Below are 27,334 nucleotides of genomic sequence, written 5' to 3' on the forward strand. Positions count from 1 at the left end.
AGTTGCAGACCAGAAACCTCAATACTCCAGATTTTTGTAACTAAATCAGTATCTGCCTCAGAGATTAGGTATCCAGTGGGCTCCACTATTTGGTATTGTTCTAAGAACATTGTGTGCAATGTCAAGCAAAGGGGCTTTTTCACAGCAGACATTTTGACCTGTACAAGTAGGAAAAGAGGTGTTGCTAATAAAAGGTTCTGTTCCAGTGAACATGCAGCATAGCAGATTACAGCCATTAATTTTGCCTGTCCTCCCGTGGCATTCAAAATGTTTTCTGTGAGCAGGAGGGCTTTGTTTTTAATGCTGAAAATTGTCTTGGTAAAAACACTCATTCTCAATTCAAACCCCAGAAACTAAACTGTATTATAATGTGTATATAATCCACAGCCAATCCCTTCAACTGAGTGTTGTGACCATCAGTGTCATATTTAATACTTGCTGGAAGCAAAGGCCTCATGTAAGCTACAACTTCAATTACATCACAGTAAGCCACGAGTATTTAAAGCTAATGGACAGAGCAGAGTGGGAGCTATTATCACTTCAACCCATTCACAGCTGAGACCCCGGGGGGAACCAGCCCGCCTCTGTCCATCCTCCTTCCCCCAGGGGGACGCCAGAAGAGCTCTGCTGTACGAGACCACCTGCCATCTGCATGACGTGAGTCACTGTGAACATCATCAGGATCATAAGGCCATCATGCCTAAAGGCCTGCTGGGTAACAGCTTGGATGCATCTGTTGCTGGGTTGGGTCACATTACTGTGAAATGGAGTCAGTTACTACAAATACATGGACATTTATGTAATGAGTAACATTATATGCTACATTACAACATGTAATCTGATTACTTCAAAATAAAATACTGATCCGCAGCCACAAAAACTGAGTTCCACAAATATTCTTTTTTCTCTTTAATCATCTCAAAACAGACTTGAGTTTTGAGTCCTAAACAAGTCATAATGTGCATTTTAACAAATGTAATGCCATTTTAACAACAGACTAATGGTATATTGATTCACAAAAATCATGAATGCTTATTGAATTTGTATTTAAAAGATGTTTTTTGGAAGTTATGTATTTCTGACTTGAACTTTGCATACTGCTGTTTCTTTGACCTTGAAGTGGTCTTTGTACACAAATGAAATTATCTTTGGTGTCATTTTTTTCCATCTGGCGCTCAGTAACGTAATGTTAGTTCTAAGTTTTCTCCTGCAACTTGACTGAATGCTGTCAGATTGTTTCAGACAAAGTGGATCTGGGAATGAATAGAATAAAAGTTAGTTTATTCAGGAAATTAAGGGAATTTAATCTACTTGTGGCACACTTTTAAATATCTATTTTTAATCTTTTGGCTTGGGGAGTACTTTCAAGTCAAAAGGCTCAAGTCCATAATATTATTTGTAACCCTACTACCATGTAGATTGATATTATCAAATTGGAAGCAAACACAGGCTCCTGCCCATTCTGCCCACGTGAAGGATGTGATGCAACACCTGCATTTGGAAAAGATTAAATTCTCCTTAAGAGGGTGTGAAAACAGATCTGGCAACCCTTTACTGAGCACTTAAAGAAAGATGCACTATGCTCTTCCTCTAACTAGTTCAAAGGACACAAAACGTGGTCAATCTGGCATCCTTCTAAATCCTCCCAGTCCCATTTTTATTTTTATCATTTATTTATTTATTTTATTGTTTTCAATAGAACAATACATTTGATCTGTAAATATTACATTTATATTATATTATTTTTTATATTTTTATATGCAAACTTGTGTCTTTTTCTATACATCTATGACATATTTTTGACTTTTGACTCGTTGAATATTTTCGAATTTTTGTATCGGAAATTCTGCTTTCACTTCACTACTACTGCCACTGTTTGTTTTTACGTTGAAAACCCCAAATAAAAAGAGTTGGGGGAAAAAGTTCAAGTGAATTCATGAGACATCACTGTTAAAGTCAAGTTGCAAGTCTTTTTTGACTTTGTAAAGTCAAGTTTAAAGTCATCAAATTTGTGTCTGACACAAGTCCACACCTCTGCAAATTACTCTTACAAAAACAGTACTGGCATCAAAGCTTTATAAATGAACAACAATAATCAAATTTCCATTTCCGTTTTCCTTAACTGTCCCAAAGTGGACAAATTAAATACCTTTGCCTAAAAAAACAGAACTTCTTTGTCTTTCTACTTCATTAAAATAAAGTTTTATCAACAGCTACTGTTTTTTCGTCATTCTGGACTAACCCACACCCTTAAAATATCAAAATGCAAAGTAACTTGTACTTTTACTAATTTATTAACCAGGTACTCCACCCACCATTGGGCTGATTATAGTTCCTAATTTTTTGTAATCCGATTACATAATCCCTTACTACACAACCCTGTCTGCTGCTTTGTAGGCCAGACCAGAAATCATCTGCCGCTGAGAGGGGAATAACATTATTTGGCACACTGGGACTTTGGGTTCAAGCACAGAGTTCATTCAGTGAAACACGAGGAGTAAATTCCACATAAAAGATCAGTGGTGCTTTCACTGTCTTGCGCCGTAGAAACATGGCCAAACCAGGCTGTGATAGTTTCAAAAGTTATATAATGTTAAATTGTCCAACACAACACTGATCTACGAATCTATTACCTGACACACTGTCGTACAGGCTGTAATGCCGACACCTTGAGAGCACATCCCTTTTATAATCCAGCTCTGAGCCTTCTGTTGTTTTCCACAGAGACACATGATAATTAGCCTCAGTTATCCTGGAAAGCTGGGCTTTTAAACCCACAGATCATACTGAGAATTCATACTTGAAGGCTGAGGTCATGACTGGGCAGCCATATCGGTTTACAAGACAGATTCCTCCTGTGCGGGGCTCCAAACCATACACTTGCAGCTGCCTGGAACACTACTTGGCCTTTCTGATGACGACTCAGCTGCGTGACATTTATTATGATGGAAAATTGAACATAGTGGCTCTGCAGTTCAAGACAGCTCAGCAACTGAACACTGAAACATCACATTTGCGAATAACCTTAAAACGCTTAAAGGGTCAGTTTGACTAAGTCACAAAAAATGATTTAAAAACACGTTTCATCACTCGACCTTTGTGGTGTCACGCCTTGCAGATAGTTGTGATTTTAAGCGCAGAGTCAAAGTTTTTGGATAAATGTTTTTTGACTCAGGATTGGTCCTGGGTTAGGTCTTGGATTATATGAACTGAGTGAACCCTCCGCACTGACCTTGATGATTCCATCACTTCTCCTCTAGTGCCACCTGATGTTGACATCTGTGGTTCACAGTGAAATATTTCAACATCTACAGGATGGATTGGGACATAATTTTGCACAGACATTCATTGTACCCTTATGAAGTTGGTGATCCCCTGAATTTTTATTTAGTGCCTATGAGGTTGACATTTTAGATTTTTGTTGAAATATTTGTCAAGGCTAATAAGCTCAGTGGCCTGTTATGACTGAGTTATCAGATTACACAGGGTCTGTCAGGCTATTCAAATAAGCTCTTGGGCATCAGCCTTGTAGTGACGGAGATGACGTCTCTAACAACCATTTCCAAATCCAGTATTATAGACTCATCAAGGCCATGCTCTGTTTTGCAAGCATGCACTCAATGTGATCAGTCAGTTAATTCAAAACAGAGTTAAAAAAAATCTTTCAAATATGATTGACAGTTATATTCCCCTTTACCTTAGAATAAAACAGGAGAAAAAGTAAAATCAAACACAAGGCATTAAATCACAAGCCAACAAATAAATTATCTCTTCATCTATCACCATTTCAAAACCCACTGTTTATAGTGTGCTAAGTTAAGCAGTTCCCAGATGGTTTAGGGACCCCAGTATGCAGAAATATTCAAATACACCATTTTATCCCTTGCCAAAACTTTGGAACGTTATTTAGTGCCTTCCTGACAACATAGCATGACATGGAGATGTTGAAAAGATAGTATCACCTGTCTCTGTTCAAAGACGGTCTCTGGTGTTGAATGTGACTATCCTTAATCTTTCTCTGGCTGTCCACTGACTCCTGATCAATGACTTTAAAGGTCCAATGTGTAGGATTTAGAGGGGTTTATTGGCAGAAATGGAATATAATATAATATGTATGTTTCCTTTAGTGTGTAATCACCTGAAAATAAGAATGGTTTTCTTTTTGTTACTTTAGAATGAGCTGTTTATATCTACATAGGGAGCGAGACTTCGTTTATGGAGTCAGCCATGTTGCACCGTCATGTTTCTACAGTAGCTCAGAAAAGACAAACCTAACACTGGCTCTACATAGGGCCATTCACATTTTTGCATCAGTCATTGTAGGTAGGGGCACCTCCATGACACGTAGCGTTGGGAAAACATAGATTTCTTAACCTGAACCTGCTTTATTCAGTGTTTTTGCCCGTTTAAATCACCTGGGGTCTCATTTATGAAACAGTGCGTAGGATCCATATTAAGAATGTACATATGAGGGGCGTCGGTAGCTTAGTGGATAGTGCCGGCGCCCCATGTATAGAGGTGATGCCTCGCTGCAGCGGTCGCAAGTTCTACTTCGGCTTGCAACCCTTTGCTGCATGTCGTCCCCCCACTCTCTCTGTTATGTACATGTATATGCTCCACTTTATTTGGTGTTTTTACTGATGTAAATCAGCGGATTAATTTGTTCTGGAGAGGAAGACACCCCCGCGGATAATTCGGCTCCTCGTAAAAACCTCTCTAACTTCTGGTTCTGAAATATAATGAGCACACATTAAATTATCAGAGAAAATGAAGACATACTGGGCACTGGGCAAATGGCCCGTCTGCGACATGCCAAACAGTATAGAGGAAACATTGATTTGCAACAGGTTTTTACCTGTTTTAATCACCTGGTCCATTTGTTTTGGGGAGGAAGAGACCTCTCCAGATAATGTGGCTCCCAGTAAAACTCTTAAACAATAAACACTGATGGAATTCTAATCAGAAGAAGTTTCAGGTGAATAAAATCTGCAATCCTCACAGCTAGACACCTCTGAATCTTACACACTGCTCCTTTAACCCATTCTCAGTATATGTGGTGACATTTTATGGGCTTCGCCTTTGGTAATAATAATAATAATAATAATAATAATAATAATAATAATAATAATGCATTTTATTGATAGGCGCCTTTCAAAGCACTCAAGTACACTTTACAAGACACATTTAAAAAGAAAACATGCAGCAATGTATCCATGGATCATAAAATCAAACAATATCGTAATATACAATAAAAGTTAATAAAATGACTGGACAAAAATCATCATCACTATAAATATTAGGTAGAAAATCATCATTATATCACATTATTGGTCTTTAAAGATATACTATACTGTGGAGGATTGTTGGTTACTATTTTTAAACACGCTCACCAGCGAAACTGAAAGTAAAAGCCAACTCCAGACTCACTCTTGTTTGGCATTTCGCCTCACTATATTTGCATTTTTCAGCGCTGTGTCTCTTGGATGCCTGACTGCTTACAGTCTGGCACCTGGTCACTAGCTTTTTCTAAAGCTCTGACCTCACCTGCGTGCTGTGGGAATACACGTGCATAAATGTCCTGAACACAGAAAATAAAAAGTAAACAAGAAAATACAGGCAGAGGGCAGCGTCTCTGCAGAAAAATACACCACCACACACTTGAAGTGGGGCATAAGTGATGATTGAGAGAAACTGTGTGAGATGTTATTTTTAGGAAAAGCCTGTATAGTATATCTTTAATTATGTCATTTAGTTTTCAAAGGATCTAATCTTTTGGTAAAAAGTGTTTTTGCTTGTAATAAGGTTTGTGGATTATCCAGAGTAATTGTTTCAGTGATCTTTAATGGATTTCCATTCACCTCCTTTGTTTTGGTTTCGCAATAACCTCAGAGGCAGATATCTCAAAACCTATGTATGCAAATAAAACCACAACTATCCGCGTGGCTAGATACCACTAACACTGAAAGATAAATATGTGGCGTAAACCGACCACTTAAATGCCAACAATGTACGATCACACAGACTTGATGTCCTCACAAGATCTCCAGCAGCATTTAACACACCCTCTGCGACAACAATTTGAGAATGTTTCTGCACATTTCAACGTCTTAAAGCCCAAAAGCTTCTGTCCTTTTCCATGTTTGTTCAAGCTCTCCCCATTAAATGAATTTGCGAGTCAGCACTGAGGTCCAGAAAGAATGCAAAGCTTGGCTTCAGACCTCTCAGTATTCCAGCAATACAGATCTCACCCACAAGTGGATCGTCCAAGACCAGAGTCAAAAGTTTGGAACTCCTTCCCAGTCTAAACATCGTCCAAGATGGCCAGAGATTTAACAAGTGCACCCTTCAAAATGAGTCAATGCCCATTCTCACCTCCCGTCCACCGAGTCTGCGTGTCTCAATTCAATATGACAAAGTCAAACAAACAGCCGGCCCGTGGCAGCACTGTTAGGGTTTCTGTGGGGTGCTAATAGGTTGGCAGCTGGCAGGCAGAATGAGGCCTCTGGGCTTGAGAGTGGAGTGAAGTACAAATAAACACAGGGGCATTCATTTTCACAATTTATAGATTTTCAAATAAAAATCATGTGCTTCCTGAACTTTGCTGACCTCGGACGCTCGGTGTCACATGAAGGAGAGAAAGGCCCCCATTGTGGCCTGAACAGTGGAGCGTTTGAGCCAGGTGCGAACGGGATTTTCTCCAGACCACCTGAGCCTCTCTGTGTGGCGAGCAGGAAGTCATCCTCTCCTCACGATCGAGGTTACACTTACATGTTTGTTTAATATTCGCAGACAGGAGCGGGGCGGCGCGTTTACTTTCCAAAGACACTGCATTGTGAGAGTGCCTTGGAAGGACATTTTTATGCTGATGTCAAATGACTGAACAAAAATCAGTCAACTGTGAAGTGAAAATCTACATTTGGTGCTGTAAATCATAAATATCACCTCAAGGTCCATTTAGTAGCTATTCTGGAGCTTTTGATCATATCACATGGTCTTCATCAGCAAACTCTGCCACTTTCCTGAGCACTTTAAAGGGACAGTTCACCCCCAAATCAAAAATACTTATTTTTCCTCTTACCTGTAGTGCTACTTATCAGTCTAGATTGTTTTAGTGTGAGTTGCAGAGTGTTGGAGATATCAGCCGTAGAGATGTCTGCCTTTTCTCCAATACAATGCAACTAGATGGCACTCGGCCGATGATGTGTGTCAAGTCAACTTTATACATATAGCACTTTAAACACAAACAAAGTTGATCCAAAGTGCTCTTACAGCACACACAAAAGAAAAGAAACAGAAACAAAACAAAGAGAGAAAGACAAAAGTTTGAGTGATAATAGCAGTATAATAGTAAAAATGCCTGGTTCACACTACACAACATTTCTGTCCGTTCCGACAGTCACTATGCCAGATTAGGCGACTATGGTGTCATAAAATTGTGCTGTGACTAGGCCAACAGACATGACAGACTACATGATGGTCCAAAACAGTTATGCCAGGTCGTCTTTCACGACATGCACGATGTCATTGGGATTTAATGTCATAAAGGCGGTTATTAAGGTCACTTAGTTTGCTGATGTTGTTTGGCTCTAAGGGGAGGTAGATCTGTGTGTCATCTGTGTAACAGTGAAAAGATATATTATGTTTCTGAATAATGTGGCCTAGTGGAAGAAAATAAATAGGGAAGAGTATTGGCCCAAGTATGGAACCTTGGGGTACACCACAGGAGATGGGAGATGAGGAAGAAATGAGTTACTGACTAAGACAAAGAAGGATCCATTGGATAAATATGAAGAGAACCAGTTTAAAGCAGAACCCGAGACCCTCGCCCATTCCTTTAATCGGTGAATGAGAACAGAGTGACCTATTGTGTCAAAGGCTATGGAGAGTATGGAGCTGTTACCTGCGTCAGCAGCTAGGAGATGGTCATTAGTTATTCTCAGTATGGCAGATTCAGTACTCTGAAAAGCTCTGAAACCAGATTGAGATTTTTCAAAAATGCAGTTTTGAGCCAAGTGCGACAACAGTTGATTAAAAACTACTAAAACCGCCAGCTCCACAACAGCTACTGAAATAAAAACAAAACCACAGTTGTAGTAAACTGAATTTGTCCTCACCACAGTGTAGATCAAGTGTCAAACATTATTTTTTCTTCTAAAGAGCATTTCAGGACAACACTGCTCCATGTAAAAGAAAAAAATGTCCTATAACAACCATTTATTTACTGCACACATAAAAAAACACAGCCTGGATACACAAATACAGAAATTAAGTTATACCAAAAAATAGCCAGTGTAGAAATCCAAACTTTTATTACATGCATGCTTTGGCAAGAGATGTTGTTTTGGGGGAGACAAAACGAAGTTATTATCTTGTTTCGGCTTTCAGAGGTTATTTTTGGCCACTGAGCAGCTCCACTGGACCAGCTCAGAGTACAGTGTGGTTGAAGAGAAGTGAGGACTGTTGATTGTTCACTTCCCCAAATCTGATTTTTCCACTGGCCTTCACTACGCAAGTTCTGGGGATTAATAGGCTCGCTCCAACGATTTTAACGTGCCAGAGGACTTTCTCACTGGGAGAAACCAGCCAATGACATGCTTCTAAAAACAGGAGCAGTTTGTTGCTGGATGGTATTTAAGAAGGAAAAACCACAATGTAAGATGTGAGGTACTGAGACCATATTCATGTTGTGATCTAACTTTGACATTCTGAAGACCCATGTCTGATGTGATGGGGGCATTTTCATAGGCTGGTTCCAGACTGATTGGTTAACAATTGTCGCATTCATATTCCTATTGTTACTCTATTAGGCAATGGTTTTTGCTTTTGCTCCTTGAAAACACTTGACACTTGCCAGATATTTAATACTCCATTGTTCTAAATTGGGCCCAGTGAGTGACCCTGACCCGTGGAACCCACTGGTTGTCTGGTTGGTATTGGTTGTGGATCGATAAAATTGTTGTTACCGTACTTAGCGTTACTGTAATTTGAGGCATTCTCTAGCACAAGAATTTCCTTCGGGATAAATAAATTTCAGTTGAAGTACACTGAATTGAATTGACTTAACCTGCCTTGAATTGAATTGAACTTAATTTAATTTAATTCATTTTCATTTCATTTCATTTACCAAACTGAACTTTGTGGATGAGATAAAAAAAATGGTGATGACATCCTTTTACTTAGCAGGCTAGCTATATCCAAGAAAAATTGCGACACAAAAATGGCCACAACTCTTAAAATCAACTTTTACTTTTATGTTTGTGAATATTTTTAAGGTAACTGCCCCTACCAAACACTGACACAACTTCTGTTAGCAAAACAAAACAAAAACCTAAAACCACCCCAATAAGAAATTGGCTAACATGAACATGTTGTCAGACTGAATGAACGCAGCCTGTTCTCAACACTAGGTTGTCAAATACTGACGCCTTAGTATGCCCCTTGGTATGTTATCGACGCAAAAGGCACTCTTTAGATTCTTTATGAGATGCACCTGTAAACCCATCCGCAGTAATACTTGACCCTGAGAGCAACTGACATTGTATAAAAAGCGAGGGTCCACATAGGGTGAGAGGGAGCGGAGCTGGATGGGTCAAACAAAACCGGACTTTCACCCAGGAGACCCCAGTTCATATCCCACGTGAAACCAAATCAATAAATGTTGCTCAAGAAGAAGAAGAAAATATGCTTCATTAATCCCAGAAGGTTAATTTAAGTTTTTTTCATTCTGTCATATACACACATGCACAAACAGAACCTATACATGCATTAAATGTCAAAGCAAGGGGGCTGCCTATGGATAGGCACCCCAGACAGTTGGGGGTTCAGTGCCTTGGTCAAGGGCACCTCTGCAGTGCCCAGGAGGCAAACTGGCACCTCTCCAGCTACCAGTCCACGCTCCATGCTCGGTCCATACAGGGACTTGAAACAGTGACCCTCCAATTAACAAGCCAAGTCCCTATAGACTGAGCTACTGCTGCCCCAGGATGAGGTCCTACGGAAATGTAACATTATGTAGTTTGCATAGGGCTGTCCCACACTGACGTCATTCACGTGATGTATTTATGTCATGTTACGTTATTGTTACGTGACAAACGTACTTAAGTTAAAACATGATTTTTTTTCCAAACCTAAACCTAACCAAGTGGTTTGTTACCTATACCTAACCACAACGGTTTCACATGCTCCCTAAACGCAGAACACGCGCTGTGCGTAGGGCCTCATCTTCCATGGGGGGCCACATTTTGCGCGAGGGGACGCATTTGCGCATATGCGCAATGGATGCGCACATGCGCTACCGTGAGGTGCGCGTGGAGTCAGCTCGAGGAAGGAGAGAAGAGACCTGACCGCCCATACGTCGCTGCAATGATTGACAGCACTGGACATCTGAACAATAAGAGGGGTGTGCTGGCAGGCACTTGCAGAGCTGCAGCAGGTGAAGAGTTGCCGACGTGTCGTCCAAAAGAGCCTCAGGAGTATGTGCGGGGACGGGAGGGCGGGCGGGCTCCACTGAGGGGGAGACCCGAGCCTCAGGGGTATGTGCGGGCCGGGAGGTCGGATGCTCCCAGAGAGGGGAGAGGGAGAAATATAGCTAAGATGAAAATAGAAAAGAATGTCTCTGTATTTTATTTCTGTTTTCAGTGTTTAATTAAGGTGGGAGAGGCGGAGGGCTGAGGGAGATCGGACGCCTCCAGAGAGGGGAGAGGGAGAAATATAACAAAATAAGATTAAATAGGAAAAACCTGTCTCCCTCTTTTATTTTATTTTCAGTGTTTAATCAAGGGTGGGGGATTGAGGTGGTGGAAGTTACTTTCTTTGGATGAGTAATTGATGGCTGTTTGTGACTCAGATTTGTTTATTTATTTATTTCATTTTGAAGTTATTTTTATTTAATATTTATTTATTTATTTCAGGTTGAATTTTTTTATTTTATTTGACTCATACAGCCAAACTACTGTATCTACAATACATTTGTTATTGCCAGTAAAGGTTGTCAAGTTAAATGGCAAGTTGTTGTACGGTCATTTTGTACCTATGATACATTTGGGATGGGGGCCTCCAAATAAAATTTCGCTTAGGGCCCCAATTTGGTCAGGGGCAGCCCTGGTGTTGTGGGCATCACTGTGAGATGGGGCATGACAAAGCCTTGGTATTTGACAACCTGGGAATAAGAACGGGTTAATGAATGAAATCATTAAAAACACAATTTAGTCTTGGGCCTTTCTTAGGTGAGGGGGGATTGTATTTTTTTGTTGTTGTTGCTGTTGTTGGTAATGTTATCAAGCTTCAGTGCAAGTATCACTTATGGTTTCTTTGCTTTTCCATGCCTAGAATGTTGTTTCATGTATGTCTGAACTTGAGTTTGAGGCATTTGAAGAATGGAGAGATGTCATCGGTGGATAGGTTCAGATTTTCTTACATTACGTTACACTGCCATATGTACAAGACGCCCAGTCCGTGGATATCTTTGGAGGCAACCTCTATTTGTTCCTGACAACTCTGACAGCAAGAGGTAAAAACAAAAATTCTCTGTCAATACCTTGAGCCCCTACACAAGTTAAGTGACACAAGATTATGTTTGCATATTATACAATATGTTCAGGCTGAAAAATTAACTTATAAACACAGCCTAACAATGTTGCTATAAGAGCAATGTCGCTTCCCTTTCCCATGGAGTACAACAGCAAAAAGGGATAGATAAGGCAGTAGACATCCCTTTATAGATGGGGTACCCCCAAAGGTGAACATAGGGGTACAGAAACTGAGTATCAAACGTTCCACATTTGCTCACTGCAGCTCAGCAAGGAGACACTGTGGAATATGCAGGAAAAATTATCGCACACATTCTCAGTGGACTCGTTTAAGAATAAAACAAGTCTTCCTTTTGTCTTTAAATTGTCCTAATCTGGCTACAGAAACACAGCCTACTAACCTTCTCACCAGTGTTAACCCACAGTGCATCTTGCAGTTCACATGACATCATACCGACTGAAGCACCAGTTTGTACTCGTCAAGCTGTTCCCTGTATTTTAACGTGGCATCACTGTGCAACATAATAACCACTCAGAGGCTATTAAGTTAATGTTGTCACGCACCGTAACTATCAGAGGTTATATCACTCACTGATTTACTTGGAGGGAACTGGGCCGGTGTTTGTGTGGTGATTTACGAGATCAGTTATAATGAGAATGGGACTGCCCATGAGTCTCGTACTCGGGGCTGTGGTTGGAGTTTGGAGTGCATTATTCCCTTCTATGATGACTAGTGCTGTGGACTGGTTTATGGGAAAGTGATGCAGTACTATAGGGTTTAAGGTTTGCTTTGTTGATTCTGAATCTATTTTAAGCATTTCTATAAATAGTAAAACTAGTAATTAAGCACCATTTTGTTCTTCATTTTAAAGCGATGTAAGCTTTAAAATGAAGCTTTAACAACGTCTCCTGGTATCTACAGTATGCTGTAATTTGACCTGTTTGGTGAGTCAGGCTGCCTGGCACACGTCGCCACTGAGCTGTGATAAATCCTCAGTGTGCTTGGAGGAGGGGAGGGGAGGGGATGCACTGCCGGTCCTGCTGACACATTGTAAATCAACCTCTGGGGTCACTTGGCCATCTCCTTTGTTGTCTGTATGAGACACAGGGATTGACAGAGACCGTCTGCCACTGAACATCCAGTGCTTCTTCTTGGTACTAATCCAGCCTGAATCCATGGGCTCACTTAAAAATCTGTATTTACCATTTTTACCTTTTTTTCCTTTACTCATTGATTGGGTCTTGACCTTTGAGCCCACTCACTCACCACCCACCAGTTGACTGATGTGCCTGGCATTATGACATGAAGGAGCAGTTTATCGGTTGAAAAACAATTGATCTAATGAGCGCCGCGGAGGGGTACCAACAATTAGCCATTCAGCACCATGGGCGGGACTAATGCCATTGTTTACTGTTGTCAAGCTGTGTACGCATACAGCATGTCTTCTCAATATCGCCAATATTGTAGTTTATTTTAACTCATTTCTACTCTTAAAACCCTGGCAAAACAAATCCGACGAGGCTAACTTTATATATGTTATGATTCAAAAAAGCGTTCACAGAGAATAACAACAAGCTTGTTTGAGGGACCTCCTGGTGTCTGAGGGGCTCTACGCAGCTATATATTTTTTCAACAAGACGGAAACAACAACAACAATAAGCATGAAAGAAATATTGAAAACAAAGTACAACAAAAATCAAACCAGTACATCCTTATACCAACATAGAAGAATACTGGAACCACTGGTGTAAGGTAGTCACATTTGGCCCCAGTGCAGGCTATTACGACGGGCCCTAGTGTGCCCTAGTCACTAGTTATGAAGCACAGACACGTAGTTTTAGGCATGTGTGTTACTGCAACTTTTGTGTTATACGCGCTTGCAGATGTGCCCAGCTTGTCAGTCTTGAGAGGTTTCGCATCTAAAGTAGCTACTGTTAATCGCATCATCTTGGTGCATGATTAAAAAGAGACTTTCAGAGACTCTACGTTGTAGCAGAGCCGACACCATAGGTACGGTGTCGAAAAGTATAAAACCTGCATTATGCTACAAATGAACTACACCACAGTTGCATGACTTTAATATCGCCACAACAACGATGCTGTAAAGTCACGTTTGGCGTGATTATGTTCTGTAGTCTCATTTAGCCACTTTTTTAAGACACGTAAAAGCTTCAGTATTCACAGATGGGGTGTTAACCACAGACCTTATTTCAGGCATCTAACCAAAACACATAAAAAGAAAAAAAAACATGGACTTCAAGACGAGGAAACCAGGCGTGCTAAAATGCTAACTCATGTCCTGGTTTTAGGACTCTTCACTGCAGCACTCTATAGCGGCACTTTCTCCCTTTAAACCAAAATCTTCACAACCAGACAGCAGGAATATGATCTGAAACTGGGGAGAAATTAACAGCATTGGCACTCAAGATTACATGTTTCCGTGACGTTAGCATGTAGCTACATGTAGCAGTGTAGGCTAAGTAGCATCCCTGGAGCAGATGAGTAGAAAAGAAACAACAGAAACAGAGTACTCAGAGCGGTCTAAAGCCTGAGGTTTTTACTCACAGGTTTTTACACATGCTTACCTCAGTGACTATGTTTAATATGAACATCTGTCACTGTAAGATTATATATGACAGAAAACAGGGAGAAGCATAATAGGTCCCCTTTAACATCTGTGTACAGTGTTGTTAAGCACTTAGGTAAATTAGAAAGGAGTCATTTATTCCTTCAGCTTTTACCTCATGAAGGTGAGCTCCTCCTCTGGATGAATGAATTTTCTGAGGACTCTCATCTCACTCAAGAGGCCTCTGATAATTGCACCATTTGTCACGTCACTGTCGCCTCTGAAACAACACCGAATTCACCTGATTACAGAGCTGTTTGCTCGCTGAAATTGGTCACCTCAGACACAGAATGCATGCAGTCTGTGGAGTTTCTTTGCCTTGCCGCAGGGAAATTATGTTCTGATTGCTACAGATGGCTCCTCACTCAACACCGTCAAGAAATGAATTAATGAATAAAACTGCTCCAATTATTCATCAGCTGTTTCATTTCGCCGAGAATCAGGGATAAACTGATTTTCCTCACAGTGTAATTATATGAGGTTACTTTTTTTGGCGTTCTCAGTGTTTTCTGGTAGTTTGGTTCATCATCCCACACACACAGCAACCTCCTGGGACTCGACAGCGAACAGAAGCACAGTTATTGATTATGTTAGTCAATAAGGGCTAGTTTCCTCCCCGACTATTATACTAATGCACTTAGGGTGAATGTCCCGGCTAGCCTTGCAGGCCAGGTTATAAAGTGCACCAGAGCTCCTAAATTATTCACAAGGCCCCTCCACCAGCTCCAGGCCTCCATTAGAGACAGCAGGGGGAAGAGGGGAGAGGGGGGTGACGATGATGTCACCCGGCCCCATGGAGCCAGACAAGGGCACCTGGGACTGAATGATGGAGTCAGCTGTGGAGGACCACAGCTCTGCCGGAAGAGTCTGTCTGAGGAGACGACGAGCGCTCTGCCTCCGCAGGTCACTTCACCGACAGGCCTTGGTGGTCAAGAGGGAACACTGTGAATACTGTGTGTGTGTATATGTGTTTGTGAATACAAGCTTATGTAACCACAGCCTGTAATGACGGAGGGAGAACTGAAGATGCTGAAAACTGAAAAATTGAGACACGCCTGACGAGAAAGAGAGGCCCAACTTCAGCACAAAAACTGAAGCTGCAAATGTGCAGATAGGAGGGGGATAAAAAAAAAAAACAGCAGGAAGTGTCTTCAGCTGTGTTTCCATAAATCTATTCTTATGTGCATTTTGATGTGTGGTGTATGGAAACAGTAAAATTCAATAACATTTGATTCGATAAAGGGTGTTTTTTGCCTTTGTCGAAAAAGACTATATGTGGAAACACCTTTGCAGAATAAGTTCTGATGTGGCGAACATTTATCTCATATGACAGATTAGCTGTTTCCACTGTCGGCATCTTCCCATGCAGTAGAATCATTGCATTGATTTGTCTTTGTCTTGAAACAGCATGAAACATGACTTATGCCATGATCACACAGAAAGCATTTTAGCAGCTGGAGGCGCCTTTTTGTAACTGTTTTTACTGAGAATGAAGCCCTGTTCGCGGTTTTTGTGTTGTTGTGTTGTTGTGATGCACCTCATGTTTCTGCACTCTAGGCACCTGACCCTTTTGCCATAGCGCTCTGAACTCCTCGAGTTTGAAAAACCCTCAACTCAAAGCAGAAAAATGCCCCACGTCATCTCTTTTTCGTCATCCGATGATTTGAGAGGCGGGCCTTCTGTGGTGGTCACGACAACAAGTTTACAGTTGGTAAACAATGGAGGAGAAACTGGTGGTAGCAGTTGATAGACAGATGATAGACAGCAGGTTGTCAAACTGCCCCTGAGTCATCTTAAAATATGGCTGGAAACAGCCATCATCAAGGAGAAGCTCCTGGACCAACTGGTGGTACTCCCTGTGATCCACCCTCTTTTTAGGGTCTCATGTACCCACACAGATCTCTGTTTCCCTGTGACCAACAAACTATTTACTGATAGCCTCTCATCTTCAACCAGAGCTACAGCAAGTACCCTCTGCCTCAACATTTTAGGAACTAGATACTAATTATTGTCAAGTTCCAAAAAAAAGACAAAACGGTAGATTGATTACACAGGAAGGTCAGAATAAAGAGGTGAGTCCCTGACTGCCTGGCAACAATAAAAAGGTGCAGCACACGTTTTTTTTTTTTTTTTTTTTTTCCCCACTAGTGGCATTCAATTAAAAAAAAGGCAGTGCTGCAACAAGAGTTGAGAACGAAAGTCAAGGTGGCGAAAGTCGGAGTAGGACGTTTGGGAGGGGTGGTGGATGGGTCCAACAAACACCGAGACCACCCAGGAGAGCAGTGCTTGCGTCCCGTAAGATTATAAAGCCAAACCCTGTTCTTTTTTTCTAACCCTAGCCACGTGCTGTTGTTGCCTAAACCCAACCATGTGTGTTAGTTGTTGGGAAAAAAAGTCACTGTATTGACATAGTGCATTTGTTTTCAAAGAGACTGTGAACGGTAAATTTCCTGTGAAAACAGAAGTGTATTTTGAGAGAAGACAGTGCATGTAACAGGCAGAACTTGACAAGGTGTCCCACTACGTCAACAACGTTGATATGTGGCGAGGTCGGAGGGAGAATGGCTTTTTAGGCTTTTTAGGAAGAGTGGTTGTTCGCCACAGAGATGTTGTTGCTTTTCTGCAGGGATTGTGGCCCCAAAACCAAAACATGATCTTTTCCTAACCATAACCAAGTGGTTTTTGTTCCTAAACCTAACACACGTTAACCACAGAGCTGTTGAAAACATTAAGATTCAGCGTATCCAGTACATATGAACATGCAACTCCATGGTTTGCAGAGATGTACAATGCCAGCATGTCATCCCTTCTCTCTCTCCCCCTTTCACACTTAACTGTCCTGTCCATTAAAGGCAAAAAATGCCCAAAAAAATATCTAAAAAAAAAAAAAACACAACAGATTACATGACAAAGTGTAACATGATGCTGTATGCCACACCATACCTTGTTAATCCATCTAATTGTGTGTCAAACATTTAAAAAACCAAACAAGTAAAAAAAAAGCACAAATGCTTTGATGGATGAACCGCTGACGGAGATTACACACCATCCGCCCCCAAACTGGTAGCTTTTATCAGTCTGATAGTGACACACTGCCAGGAGAGAATAAGTATGGAAATGCAAAATGAAGTGATCCACAGTAAAGTGCAACCTTTACTTGTGTGTCGCTCCTGCTGACAGGAGTGTCAACACCACTGTGTGAGATGTGAGAAAGTGAAATCCTGATTGAACTGACTCATACTTCTGTCGAACACAGGCAGCACATACAGTCATTATCCAGGAGGACGACCACTTATTGTCCTGTTCCGCAGACTCGTATCGATGAGTTACCTCCATAAATACCACTTGACTTCAGACGTATTCCCACTGTTCTCCTACTTGTTACACTGTGAACCCGGCAAACTCTTGTGAGAGGCTATGAAAATGAAAGAAAAGGCCATTTAACACGGGCAATCACGCCAACATACAGACTGTGCACGGCTGCTGATCAAAATTTAAAAGCACATGAAATAAGCCATGCATAGTGTGAGGTATTTCCGCTCTCCAGCTGGTCTGCTTCTGTCTCATTTCTGGGAAGTTCAGCTCGTATAGAACGCGCAGCAAAAACACTTAAACACAGTGGAAAGTCAACACGGTCAGCAAAGAGAGAAGAAAGTCACCCTGTTGCCAAGAGTCATCCTTCTTTCTCTCTCTCTCTGTTTCCCTGTCACTGTGTGCGATTCTCACCCTCTGAGCAAAGGGCTTCATAGCGCCTGGAAAGGTCTTCAAATCACAGGCTAACATCTTGAGCATTCAAACTGCTCCGTCGGACACTCTCTAAAACCATTACAGCTGCATTTATCATTTAATCTGACACCTTGGACAGCTAGTCAGGCTACATGCTGAACTGTTACTCTGATTATTTAAGAAATTTAATTAGCGCTGGGTGTCGCAGAGCCCTTTGGCGCCAGATGTCATGTAGCTGGTTGACCGAACTGTCAGACTGATCATATTAGGGAACAAAGAATCGTGATGAGCCAAATTAGATTTCAGTATCAGGTTTCATTCACAAAGAGACAGTCATTATCAGTGCACTTAATGCAATAAATCTAGAGATAAAGTACGATGTTTATGGGTTGAGACAGATGGTCGAGCAGATGTCACCTTAAAATAAAGTGGACACCAGCCGATGAAATATACTGTCTCTAAAATATGATTTCTGTCAGTAACTCACTGTGAAATGTCTCTAGTCTCTTAGATTTATCTATCTTTCATCTATGTTGTATAAATATATTCTAACATCTTTTGTAAAGAGAAAAGGATTGACAAACTGATGGTATATTTTAATCTTTATGTGATCTATGCTGCGTTGGCATTGTACGTTTCGGCAAACCACAAATACGTTACATTTGTATGTTTTATCCGCGTCATATCAACATTTCTAAAGTGACATAGTATATGAGCTGACTTTGTCATCAGGAGGTCGAGGGGATGGTGGATGGCATGGCACCTTCGTGAGGTGGCTGCCAAACTGCAGACCACTGTTCAAGACCAACACACAACAAAACTGATTGGTTGTTAGCCAGTCATTGCTGCATGTCCAAACAGGGATGTTTCTTAGCAGCCTTTCACTGTTGTTCAACCAAGAATAGTGCCACAAAAAGCGGTTGTTGGGTTTTTTTTAAAGATTTTTTGGGGGCTTTTTGCCTTGATTAGATAGGACAGTCTAAACATGAAGGGGGGAGAGAAGGGAGATGGCATGCAGCAAAGGGCCACAGGCTGGAATTGAACCCCCAGCCACTGAGGCAAGGACATTGCCTTCATAAATGGGATGACTGCTCTACCCACTGAGCCACCGGGTGCCCCAAGTGGTTGATTTTTTGCGAGATATCACTGAATTTCCTGACGGGATAGTGACTGAAAAAATGGTCTTATTTTACAAAGTGTTTCCTGCTGGCATAGGGACTCAAAAGTGATTGTATTCTACAAAGATATCGCTGCGTTTCCTGCCAGATACTGACTCGAAAACCGGATGTATTTTACAAAACGTCACTGCATTTCCTGCCAGGACAGTGACTAAAAAAGTGGTTGTAATTAACAAAGACATGGCTGCATTTCCTGGCAGATAGTGACTAAAAAAGTGATTGTATTTTACAAAGACATTACTGTGTTTCCTGCCAGGATAGTGACTCGAAAAGCAGTTGTATTTTATAAAGATATCACTGTGTTTCCTGCCAGATATTGACTCAAAAGCAGTTGTATTTTACAAAGACATCGCTGTGTTTCCTGCCAGGATAGTGATTCGAAAAGTGGTTGCAATTTACAGAGACACTGCTGCATTTCTTGCCACCAAAACTGTATTTTCAAGCCCAAACATTAACTTTTCCATAACCACAAAAGGTGATTTTTGTGCCTAAACCCAAGTACACGTTAATTAATGCATTATTGAAACATAAAGAACATGAAGAAATGTAAAATTTTAACATATCTGCTACATAATAATGTACAAATGCAACATATCTGTGGTTTCCAGAAATGTACAATGCCAACATTTATCCAGGCGATTGGGTTGTCTGAATGATTTGACCGTTACAATTATATTTTCAAAGTCTGATGGTTTTAATAATACTCAGTTTTTAATCTGGCAAACATATGCATGTGTTTTAGATTGCACGCATTCTTGTATGTTGGGGTTCATGAACTGTATGTGCCTTGTCAATACAGATGTCTAGAACCACACTATGATCATATTGGAGACCTGCAACATATTGTTTACAAATCTCTTCCTGTTTGCTGCTGCACAACAATCCTCAGGCTAATATCTGACTCCCTCTCTGTGGTCTGACCGACCCCTGTCCTCCGTGCTCTCACCCTCCATGGAGAGAGGAAGTGTATGTCCTCTTCAGGGATCAATAAAGTGCACCAGAGGAAAAACGCTAAGATGACTACACTTTTCCACTGTGACCTGCTGTGTTTGTCAGGGGTTAACTACATTTGGGCTCAGGCACTGATTACCTCATCACACAAAACCTTTAAACTGATGGTGTTCTTAATTATTTTCAGGAAATCTATGGAAATTCGTAAGAAAAAAAAGTCTTGTTCAGTGTTTGATTGTACTAAAACATCCTCTAGGGAGTTGGATGTTAAGTTGTTCTGATAGGTACACTTAGTTGTCATGCTTTTAAGCCTGTTTTTTGCCAGCAAAAATTAGCATTATCACAGTGCTAATCAAACAGCTATCATTAGGGTGTGCTCCACCGGGGCTCCAAAAATCCAAGATGGTGATGGCCAAAATGCCAAACCAAGGCTTCAAAATGGGAGTCCACAGTCTATGAATGCATCTTTATATGACGTAAAAAAAACAACAACATATATATAAAATCCATGCTTCTGTATGAGATGTAACGTACAGTTTTACTCAGTTTTACAAGTAAAGTAGACAAAATGTCTCGGGGGAATAAATAAAGTAAAAAAAGAAAGAAAAGAAAATACTGTGGTTGCAATTTGGTAAAACAATGCACTGATTTTTATCTTGACGGCCCAGACAGAATAATCACTTTGCCAACAATGGGTTCCAGATGTTCTTTTTTTTCTCCAAGGTACCCCGGTGAGGGTGAAAGCCATTTGTTGTAAACTGTGCAAAACGAGCACTGTTGAGCAAACAAAAATGTGCAGGCACCATACACAGATGACTCCTTTCCTGCTATAATTAGCCATCATGTGTTCACCTCCTTTTACTGCTTTAGCTGTTTCAGCCCTTTCAGACTGCCACAGCTTGAGTGGTCTCTCTGTCCAAAACATTAGCGTGTTCAGCCCTCCCTGCTCTCCTCTGCAGCGTTAACACACCACTAATCAGAGGGCCACATCAGGAGCTGATTGTGTCAAAGGAATACTTCACCCTACAAATGGCCGTTTGTATGTTAATAACTGACCCTGTGTTATGTTGAATTTGTGAATTAAACTTTGTATTTCTTGACTCCGATGAATGAAGAATTCAAAAACAGGGAAAAGTCTTGATGAATTGAAGTCAACAGAAGAACTACAACCTATCACACAACTCATGCAGTATGATCCAAGACTCATTTATCCAGTGGTATCTCAGTACTCCCCAAACAGACAACGCTTTCCAACGGCGGACTGAATTAAAAGTTGCCTCAATCAGTTAGTTAGGGTGTTAGGTTTCAGACCTAGAGTTGTCTTGCTTTGGTCTGAATCAGGGACTAATTTTGTTCCAAAGTTGTATAATTGCCTAGAGTTGGTTTGTGTTCTCACGGCAGCATTTACAAGCAGACCAGATCAAATGCCTTGCATGAGAAAGCTGCTCTTGATTGGTAAGAATTTCCACGTGGGAAAGACCCAGGAAGTAAACAAAACGTTGAAGAAGAGTACACTTGCAAGATAAATAAATGGCAGATAGCGCCCACCTTCTCTTTAGCCAGTTTGAGCTCTTGAGCTCTGGGAGGCGCTATAGAGTCCCTGTGGAAGTCCTTCATCCCAGCTGCCATCAGTATCCTTAACTCAGCAGAATGACTGATGAGTTTTAAACTACAGACAGACAATAAGATGATTTAATGTGTCTAAGTGTTTTGTAATGACTCTATATGCCTGTCTTACTGACTACTTGTCTGCTTTTTATAATGTTGTTTTATGTTTGGTGAGCTGAAGACAAATGTCCACCCATGGAGGACAATACAGATATATTCAGTTTATGAAAAATGTTCATCCTGCTTGGACTCTGTTCACCATGGAGGCATGTGAGGAAAATTAAGCTTTCTTTCTAAATTCAAGGTAAAACAAGGTGAGTAATTAATATACAAATAGTCCTATTCTATGTTGTGATGCACTGATGACATGTACATCTACAGGATGTTGTTAATCCTGCCCTGTATGTTGTGTTACATCATGTATAAAAATGCACTCTGCATTGACGGAATGTATTTGTGGTGCCTGATTCTAATTTTCTGTGCATTCATCGTCCTCCAAAAATGCTGTCATTCCAATTCTTTCTTTAAATCCCCACTCAAGAAGTATCTCGCTCATTAAATTCCCATTCACTGAGTTCAACTGTCCGGAGGCATCTTAAGAGCCTTATCGTCCTAAATGGAATTGTTCCGGGGGAAAGGGGACTCAGTAGCATGAAGCAGACAGCCGAGCTGCGCTTTCCACCCTTTTAAGTCCAAGACAGTCTCAATGGATAGCCAACCTTTCTCCTGCTGTTCCTCGTCTATTAATAGTGCTATTCTTCCGGAAGAAACGACAGGCGAGGCAAGCGAGCATTACAATGCCTCCCTGCAGAGGATACAAAGTGCTTTTTAATCCCTCAATTAACTGTAGCAGTGATGGGGCAGAGCGTTTATTATTAAGTGTACAAAAACTTAATGGGAAATCACTAATAATTAATGGCCTTGACAAAAGCTTTAGCTGCGATTATGTAATAATTAGAGGTTTGATGTCAAGTTTGCATTTAAATTTCATCAGTTTAATTGTAGGTGTCATCTAAAAAAGAGGCTTTGAAGGAGCAGTGTGCAGGATTGGGGGCATCTAGCGGTGAGGATTGCAGACTATTGCAACCAGATGAAACTCTTTGTCATAACAACTTGACATTAACAAGAAATGCACCTCTTTTTGTGTTTATGACAAGGTGACATAATAATTATTATTGTTATGACAAAGACAACTTCTGGTAATGTCATCCTGGATAAGGTCAAGTTGTCATAATAAGGACATCCCAAACAAATTTAATGTCAAGTTGTTATGACAAAGACAACATCTCGTAATGTCACTTTGATTAATGTCAAGTTGTCATAATCAAGACAACCCAAACAATGTCAGCTTGTCATTACAAAAACCGAATGACACTTTATGTCATTATGTCATCAGTCATAAACGTTTATGACATGTACATAATGTTCATGACAGTGTCATGTCATAGTTATGACAGTGTCATGTCACCCTTATGTTGATACCTTCAAGTAAAGTGTTACCGGATTTATTCAGTGTTCATTGTTCAGGAGGATTTTACTGGGTGCACATTTATTGACAGAAGTCTCTAACAAAACAAACAGACCAGGTGTCTCATTTATAACCATTGCATATGCACAAAAAAGGGTTTGAAATGTGCTTACGCCACTTTCTAAGCATAAATTGGAATTTATAAAGAAAAACTTGACGAGGAAATGTACGTAAAAATTTAGGGAACTCTTACCCATGCATACGCACATTTTAGAGACAGGGGAAATTGGGGACACAGATGGTGTGGTGGTGAACTGACGGCAGATTGTGGAGATTAGATGTGAGAGGAATTTTCACCTTAACCATGTAAACCAGGCTAGCTGAATTAACGTTTTCGGTTGTAGTACTAAAAGATAACATCAAACAGCATTATAATTGGAGTATACTGCACCACCAGTTTTCTGTAATCTCTTCTAACACTGTGCATACATCACCAAAAACCATTTCAGTTTTCAGATAGTTTTAGTGTGTAAAATGGCTGCAGGGAACACAAGTATGCGGCCCTGTTTAGACGACAACGGTTTCTCTAAAAACGGAAAAGTCTGTCCTTTGCGTTTCAAAAAACTTCTGCGTTTATATGACGACGTTATTGAAACGATACCCGTTCACATGGAGCCGCAAAATCTACTGGAAATGCTGTAGTATGCACGCCAGGCCAATGGGTGGCAGTGTAAATTTGCAAAGCAACACCACGACATGACGCCATGCGCCTGCGCTGAAGCGCCTTCCTCTACAACGCGGTGATTACAAACCAAAACAAAGAAGACACAATGGCGAAAGCATGCACAAATAACTTTGTCTGGTTGGACAACAAGGTGGAGTTGCTATAGTAACAGATCTACACTTCACTTCAAATCAACAGGGTGAGCAGCACAAACAGAGCTCGGCATTGTTGTTGTGATGGTCGGCATGCCTAGTGACTGGAACCGTAATGTGCATGTGCGAAAAGTCTCAGTTTTCAGAGGAACTGCATATTGCAAGTTTACATGACAACAGAGATGCTGCCGTTTCCAAAAAATTGCACTCTGGAACCCATTTTCAAAACATTGCATTTTCAGGCAGCCAAAACACACCTGTCGTGTAAACGATCAGCCAAAACACAACTAAAGTTTACCGTTTTCAGTTGAAGTCGTTGTCGTATAAACGGGACCTGTGTCTGATGTGCTGCGTTGACACTGCAGTACTCCACTTCTCACCCGGCACATCTTCACCACCTGCACATATGGCTTGTGTAAATTAGCAAAGACGTCAGGGTGCAACTCTTTTCTTATTTTATATCAGGTAGTGTCCTCCTGTTTGATGCAACATGTTCCCACTGGCTGCTTTTTCTTTAGTTTGTGACCCCACTGGCCACCAAACAATAGGCTCTGTGCTTTCTAACCTCCAGCTCACCCACAAGCACCTCGATTTCTGCGGCAGTGCACTCTGGAGACACTGGAGACCTATGGTGGCCCATAGAGGCCAAACCTAGAAATGTGCAGCAGGGAATAGTTTTATGTTGCAGACTGAAGGGAAGAGGTGGCCTAGACAACTAGTCATGAATTAGGCCTTCTGGTGCTATTTCTACAAAGGGATTTTAGTAAAATATATCCTGAACATAGTAAATGGGGAGCAGGGAGAAGAAGAAGAAGAAAAAAAAAAAAGTGCGAGCATTTTATGGGGCCCCCTAGTGGTCCAATTCCAAGTCTCATTTCTCATTTAGCGTGGATTCTCCAGAGTTTTATAAGGGCCCCAGGTGATTTAAACTTGTAAATACAATGAATAAAAAAAAAGACAATGGAGGGTGCTAATATGATGGCCGATGTGAAAACGCAAAAGACCATAGCCTATCTAGAGTCAGTGGACAAGGACCCGCTGCCTGTGTAGATATTAACAGCTCATTCTCAGGTAACAAAAGCAAGACGGTTATTATTCTCAGGTAGTTATAAACTAATGAAAACAAAGTTCTGAATATTATATTCCATTTCTGCCAATATATCCCTCCTCTTTCACACTGGACTTTTAACTCAGCTTAATAAGCCAAAACTTCCAAACCAAAAACACTGGTCATGATGACTAAATGCTCTTGGTGACTTTAAGACAATGTGAGACTGTTTTATTCATCTTTCAGTGATTAAAATTTGGTATTTTGGCAACAGCAAATGTTAAAAAACTCTAAAAGAACGTGTCAGGGAAATATTAGAGATTCATCAGAGTGGTGAAATTAATGGGAAGTTTAATTAAAAACCTCATATACCAACAACTGCTTGAAAAAAAGGTTACCCTGCTTCTTGTTAAACTGTTCCCAGATGTTGCTCCCCTCAGTTATCGGTAAAACAAAGCACCTTCCCATAAAATGTTTATCTGAATTGCGTACTATTATGAGGTAAGTAAACGCCAAAAGGCTCTCCTTGTAATTTGTCATAATTTTAAAGGGAAAGGCCTTTGTATACACAGCCAAGGATTTGAAGCATTATGGCAAAGGGTTTGTAGAGCATGGATTTCAAACAGGAAAATACGCACTGCGGTAGGTATTTCTATCTGTTGGAAATAATTTATGTAGCATAATTCCGCTTACGCTACATTAGTAAATCTTCCCGACATTATGACTCATTAATTACCCTTCAGATTAATCAGTGTTAAAGTCCATTAAAACCATTTGTCAACAACAAAAAAAGACTAAGAGTCTACAGCCACGCCAGAGGCTCTGTGAGGCTGTGGCGGCCACTGTAAGGAAACTGAACTGAAGTGAAATGAATAAAGGTTTGTTTTTGGTCCTCAGCAGTTGTGGTGAAGTAAACTGATGAACGGTGGTGGTTGTATGTAAAAGGGACAGTTCACCCCAAATCAAAAATACTTGTTTATCAATCTAGATTGTTTTGGTGCGAGTTGCAGAGTGTTGGAGATATCAGCCATAGAGATGTCTGCCTTCTCTCCAATATAATGGAACTAGATGGCACTCAGCTTGTGGTGCTCAAAGTGCCAAAAAAATACATTTAAAAAAATCAACAGCAATGTCTCTTTCCAGAAATCATCATCAAACATAGACTTTTACTCGGACGAGTGGTGTTTGCGTTTATTAAGATTATACAGCCAAACCCTGTTCTTTTTTCCTTAACCTTACCACGTGCTTTTGTTGCCTAAACCTGACCACATGTTTTTCTAAGCTAAACATAACCATGTATGTTAGTTGTTGAAGGCAACAAAACACCAGTTTGCGGTGTTTTACCAATGGAGTGCGTTTATTTTGAAAGAGACTGTATGTAAACAGTAAATATCCTGTGAAAACAGAAGTGTATTTTGAGAGAAGACAATGCATGTAACAGGCAGAACTTGACACGGCGTCCCAGAACATCAACAACCAACGCACCCAGGGTACCTTGCACGTCGTATCTGGATGTGGTAAGTCCATGGCCAAAGGTCGATATGTGGTGAAGGTGGAGTGACAATGTGTTGGAACTGTCTTTTTGATGAATGATGTACAGGTGAAGCTGATAAATAAAAACCCACCCAGGGCACAATTTAGGCTAGAACCGCCATTGCTTGTAGTGCTAAAATGTATGTCTATACAAAACTTCATGACAATCATATTCAATAGTTGTCCAGACATTAACTCAAAACACAACCTAATGGTGGTGCTAGAGGAAGTGTCAGGGGTCACTACAGTCAGTAGGATTCATCCTCTGCGGACCATGAATGTCGGTACAAAATTATATAATGATCCATGGAATAGATGTGGAGATATTACCATCTAGACAAAAGTGGTGACTTGACAGACCAACCAACCAGCAGTGTAATGTCTAGAGCTCATGTTTCCCCAGGTGAATAAAATGTAACTTCATCACAATTAAAGGATTTACTTCACGAAAACTGTTCTCATGTTGTCAGGCTGGGAAATAAATGGTCTATTATAGGTTACAAAGTACCACAGTTATGAGCCGTTTTGTCAGAGTCGGCATTGCATTTTTCACATGCTGGATATCTGCCGATGTCTTCAGCCTAATTGTTTTTCCAACCCCAGAAGCTTACTCTCAAATACCAAAAAGGTGCAGACATTCCCAGAAACACATCCTCCGTTCTGCTGACTCACTGCTCTCACTCTGCATTTTGCGAGGAATGTTCTGCAGTAGTTGACTGGGGCCACTTTGACAGACCCACAACAGTCGAGCAGCAGAAACCTTTTTATTGCTTTTAACCACTGATTCCTGG

This window comes from Epinephelus lanceolatus, chromosome 19, assembly GCF_041903045.1.
Source record: "Epinephelus lanceolatus isolate andai-2023 chromosome 19, ASM4190304v1, whole genome shotgun sequence".
NCBI classification, from domain to species: Eukaryota; Metazoa; Chordata; class Actinopteri; order Perciformes; family Serranidae; genus Epinephelus; species Epinephelus lanceolatus.